We start from the raw sequence: 5635 nt of genomic DNA, 5'->3' as shown, positions 1-5635 counted from the left end.
GCTTTTGCCTTGTCCTTGAGTCAGAAATTGCTCTTAATATTTGATTCTGTGAGCTGTTTTGCCAGGGCACTTGCAGCATTAGTTCTTCTGACCTAGTTTTTTTAAGTACTGTACCACAAAAGGGATGAAATAGTATATATACGGGCTGCATTGTTAATGCAGCACCATAAAGCACTATACTATGCTGGCTTTGTAGGGACATTATGCTGGCAATGCAGATATGCAGACACGTATATTCTTCACTTTCCTTAGTAGACTTTAGGAACCTAAAAGTTATCTGAGGTAAATTGATATTACTTATTATTATTGTGCAGTTCTTTCAAGTGTTTAAAGCACTTCACACACACTAACTACGTGTAATTCTTCCAGCACCGCTGTATGGTTTATTGGTATTATTATCCCCCATGTTGCAGATGGGAGAAGGGAGGACTGAATCTGAAAGGGAACAGGGGTCACCAGTTATTTTGAGTCACATAGAATTATGATTTGGAATTTTGAGTGTTCTTGGTGTCAGTCACAAAATGACTGCTGTGGGGGGCATAGCATAACACAAAATGGCTGCCACATCTAAAGGAGCACAAAATCAGACAGAACCACAAAATGGTGTAGGTATATCTCCCCACCCCACAATCATTGATTTGGGAGAAAGGCTGGCATAAGCAGTCTCTGTACTCAATCACTGAGAGAAGCTCTTTGCACTTCTCCTCTGTTCACAACATCAGGGAGGGTGCTTAATCCTGGCATTCAGTGAAATATGGGCATGTTGCACAGCTGTCAACATTTCCCTTTTTTAAAGGGAAATTCCCTTATTCCGAATAGGATTCCTTGCAAGAAAAGGGAAAAGTTGACAGCTATGGCATGTTGGGGGTGTTCATTGTAGGAGTGGCTGAGCTAGTGCAAACATGAAGTGAGCAAGAAGAGCAAGCAGTCTCTAATGCATTGTGGGTTTTTGAGGGAATACCTACTCAGACTCTTTGCATGGGTATCTTAGGAGGTACTGGTAGGCATATTGGTGCGTGCCAGTACCACATTGGCAGACACTGCTGTAGGCTGCATTCACATGACAATTTCTTCCATTTCCCTGACATCTCCCCAATTGTAAATTTCTGCATTATATTTGAGCTTTCACACAACATAACAGCCATGTTGCTACAACTGGATTACTTCTGGAACTGTTAAACACGGAAATGGGAGCTTAACTGCCACTAGATTCTTTTAGATTTCTAAAAGTGGCTTTTACATCAAATGAAAGATCACATATAATACGGAAATTAAAAGTTAGAGAGACGGAATGAACTGCTGCCTGAATGCAGCCCTAGTGAGTTTCTGGCAATACCAATATTCCTAATTCATAGCTCATTCTTTTAGCCCCTACTGCTACACTAGTTCTCCAACTACCGTATTTTTCGCTTCATAAGGCGCACTGGACCATAAGGCGCACCTAGTTTTTAGAGGGGGAAATTAAGAAAAAAAATCTTATTTTTGGATCCCGCTCGCTGTATTGGCTTCCTCCTGGCCGGAGGGGCTGTGCATGGCTATGCCAGAAACCAAGACAGCTATCTTGTCTTTCTCTTTAGCCGCGCGCAACCTCTCCAGCCGGGAGAGGCTACGTGTGGCTATGGCAATACCCCCACCTCCTGCAAAAGCCCATAGGAGCTGTGCACCCTTTAAGGAGCGCGCGGCTCCTGCGGGCTTTTCTACGAGGAGGGAGAAGGGACTGACTGGCTGCGTCAGTCCCTTCTCCCTCTTGGGGAAAAGCCCACAAGAGCCGCGCGGAGCTTGTGTGCGCCTCTTGGGGGCTTTTCCTGCCTGCCTCCCCCCTGCATTCGCTCCATAAGACGCACACACATTTCCCCTTACTTTTTAAGAGGGGAAAAGTGTGTCTTATGGAGCGAAAAATACGGTATATGCCAAACTACACTCACATTTGGGAGTAGTGAAGTGGGGCACAAAATTACCCTGGTACAAATCAAATTATTTGCAAGTTCACTGGCCTTTGGGACACTATGCCACAGAGATTTTTTTTTTTTTTTAAACGGGGAGTACATCTCCTGATGCTCTGCAGTCACCAATATAATCAGAACTTAAACGGAACCTGAGTGAGGTTTTTTTGCTCCTGCCTAGGCCAAAAAAGTTGCTAACAGTAATAAAAGAAAAGAAAAGAAAAGAAAAGAAAAGAAAAGAAAAGAAAGGAGTTCAAAAGCTATTTTGACCCTCTTGGCTCTTTCAGACAGAACTACTCTGGGTTTGGGAGATCTCAACCCTCTCTCCTCTTTAATGGATGTATATGAAGAGAAGCAGGCTGGCTACACTACCGGATGGACGTGACCAAATCCAAAGCAGTACCCATTCCTGCAACTTGACCTGTTCTTCCTGAGCAGAGGATGTTCCTCCAGAGTCTTCTTATCTGGGTTTGTGCCTTGGCAAAAATGTTCCTGACCTTGCACACAACGGTTTTTTTACTAGCATCGCTGCTGGAGGCAGACTGACCCTAACCCCAGCCATGGTCTCAGACGATGACTGCCTTTGCTGATGCTGAATGGAGTTTGTCAGATCTAAATACTCAAATATTATGCTGTTTTTGGCTTTGATTACAGTTGCATAATGTGTGTGATGTTTTTCTGTTCCGTGAAACTGCAGAAATTGGCTCCCTAGGTGGCAGAACACAGGGGTGTTGATGTACAGTAAACCTGAGAGCCCTGCTAAGTCGGCATTTGGATTAGGCTTTTTAGAGAAGTTGCTGAGGCAGAAAGGTTGGAGCCAAGCATAGCCTGCATCAGCTGAAGGGGGAAAAGGACGATAGGCTCTCTGCTCAAACCCTTTTACCCTGAAGCTTGGAGCCAGAGGTGCAGTTAGATAATTTTAGAATCCGGACTTAATGGCCTTGCAGGGTGGGGGTGCTACTAAGATGGTAATGTGCATTACTGTACTTAAGTACACTTAATATTCACTTAGAGTTAATGATCTAAAAGGGGCCCCTCTTTAGATTATGCTGTGCATTATTTCACTTACTTCAATATATAGTAATAGGGCATGTCACTCTAGGGAGTAAAACTTATTTTTTTGCAAATTTCTTCAGTGAGCAGTCTTAAAAATACTTTTTTGAGTGTGAAGAACTCAAATCTGCTATTACTTTTATTACTGGACAACATTTATCGCGGTAAGTCTACGCCCAATGAAGAGGCACATAAAATGCTTTCGGAAATCCAAATAATTTTAATTTTAGCTCCTGAAAATGTCAGGTAATATTAAATAAATATTAATATGTAATATAACTGCAAGTACTTTGCAACCAGTTTTAATTATTTCTGTGCAATTTTAAACATATTTTACTTACCAAGCAAAACTAAATTATGTCAGTTTAAACAAAATATCTTTGGAATTCCCAAGTCAGGTTACAACATCTCAGCACCCCTCATTTTTGGAATCTGAAAGTTGAAAAATTCAACATGCCCTAATATAGTAAGCCAGCCAAGCTGCATTGGGGACCCCTGGACTTCTGTCCCATAGTCCTGTCCTGACAGCATCACTGCCTGGAATGGAGATAGAAGGAGCTAGCGGAGTATGAACAGGAAGCAAAAATGGTGGGGGCAGGGCAAGCTCTATTACAAATGAGTTGGAGAGGGCAACAGTCAATGCCTGACAAACGGCCCTGAATAAATCAGCAGCAGGGTTAGGATTTCATTTTCTAAAAGTTGCTGAACGGAAGGCTGATTCCTCATCACTTCAACAAAGCGAAGGGAACAAGTAAGAATTCAAACAGATTCATTGTTGAACTCACTATCATTTTTCTAGCATAACTTGTTTTGCTTTCAGTTAATGGTTCATATTTTGGGGTCATTCTGAATCTGGAAGCCATGCTTGGGGAAAAAATGGTGTTGTGGAAATCTGCCCAATCAACTGCAGTTCTGACCATATTTTGAGGCATCCATCACCCTACCCAATAAATAGCATCTGTTCCAACACATACCTGGAAGCAGATGTTTCGTTTCAAAACCTGGGACCTGTTCTAGGGTTGGCCTGTGCATGGCAATATTTCACATCATTTATTTATTTCATAGAGGTTATATACTGCTTGATTATAATGAAATCTTAAAACAGTTTCTAATATTACTTTCCTTCATAGTATTCATTTAGCCATAAAGTTAAATGCATCCCTTGCTTGTTCTGTGACCCCTTAACTTTGTGGGTTTTACTATAGCAGTCTGACACTTAGCATCTTGGCTGTGAGACCTGGAAAACCTGCTCCCTGCCTTGCTGGCTTTTTCCCACCTAGCATGGGAAGGCAGGCCCCTGACTGACTCCAGCTACAGAAGCTACGGCTGCTGAAGAGGTTCGGGACAATCTTGGCTGACTCTTAGTGCAGATCCAGGTCATAGAGGCTGTGCTTCCACAGCTGCTGTCCACCATGAACTACCATTGGAAGGATTAGCAGCAGCAGCAGCAGATATGTGCTATGCTTACAATAACATCTCTTGCTAATTATGCTTTTTTAAATTTGCATTTTTTACTTGACTCCCTTTAGTAATGACTTTTAAAATGTTTAAGATTTTTTTGCATGCTGCATCAAATGTGCAGTGGGCCTCCTTTGTAATGTTTTATTTTGAAATATTTAATATTATATTTTAGTTTCCCATTGATTACGTTGCTTTGAAAGTATACTTTATACTTGACTTTCTTCAGTAATGTTTTATTCTGGGTTGTTTTATTTGATGTTTTGATGTGTTGTAAACCACTATGAGATTGGTTTCTTAAAAATACAATGCAGTATAGAAATCATCATCAGCTGATATGATTTTGCTCACAGCCACACCATATGTTTAAAGTGTATTGTTTCCTCCAAAGAATCTTGGGAACTGTAGTTTACATCTGACAGAGCTACAGTTTCCAGTGCCCCCAGGAAACAACAGCTCCCAGAATTCTTTGGGGGAAGGCATGAGTTTTAAAGGTGTGGTACAGGTGTTGACCTTAGCCCTTATTTAAAGTAATGCACAACATAGTAGCATTTTAACAAGCTAAAGAATAAAAATCTCTGGCCGTATTAACTGCTCATTGGCTAGTTGGAATAACAAGATGCAGCTTATTTTAAAAATTCAGATGGCCACCTGATTCTCCAGGCTGCTGCCAGACCAATGGAAAAAACTTTCAGCCCAGCTGTGCCCTGGAGGACATGTCAATAGAAACAATAAATGCTACCCTGTGGGTCATACAACTTGGCCTGCATATGCCTCTTTGGATTAAGGCCAGTGGCTGGAGCTGCTTATTGCTAATAGAGTTAATCTCAGTAAATCTTGTCAGGCAAATGCCCTTTTGTTGCTGGCAGAGGGGCAGAGATAAGGATTTCAGACTGCATTGCTGTTGCCAGCACACACATCCTTGCTCTTTCATGCAACTGGAAAAGCTGGGAATGAGCTGTTAGATTTATGCCGGAATGATGTTGCTCTGGGCACTTATCATGAATCATGAAATGATGTCGAGAAGTCTCATTTAGGAAGAGTCTTGCAGGGAGAGTAAGTTGTCATGCTGCACACCTAACCTGTCCTCAGTGATCTGTCTTGCCCTGAATCACCTTGAACAGTTGACAGACTGTTCCATTACTTCTGTAGTCGTTGGCATCAGCCCAAAGAAACCCATC

At 42.0% G+C, this 5635-nt stretch overlaps 1 long non-coding RNA gene across 1 annotated transcript; it reads left to right on the top strand.

Moving 5' to 3' along the window:
- The first annotated feature begins 567 nt into the window (after positions 1 to 567).
- Positions 568 to 2591, top strand: LOC308587773. Its single transcript, XR_014008524.1, has 2 exons — positions 568 to 605; positions 2231 to 2591. It is a non-coding gene; the product is annotated as an uncharacterized lncRNA (long non-coding RNA).
- The last annotated feature ends 3044 nt before the right edge of the window (positions 2592 to 5635 follow it).

The sequence above is a fragment of the Podarcis bocagei genome (genome assembly GCF_964188305.1).
Source record: "Podarcis bocagei genome assembly, chromosome: 5".
NCBI classification, from domain to species: Eukaryota; Metazoa; Chordata; class Lepidosauria; order Squamata; family Lacertidae; genus Podarcis; species Podarcis bocagei.
This window is presented reverse-complemented; position numbering and strand designations above follow the sequence as displayed.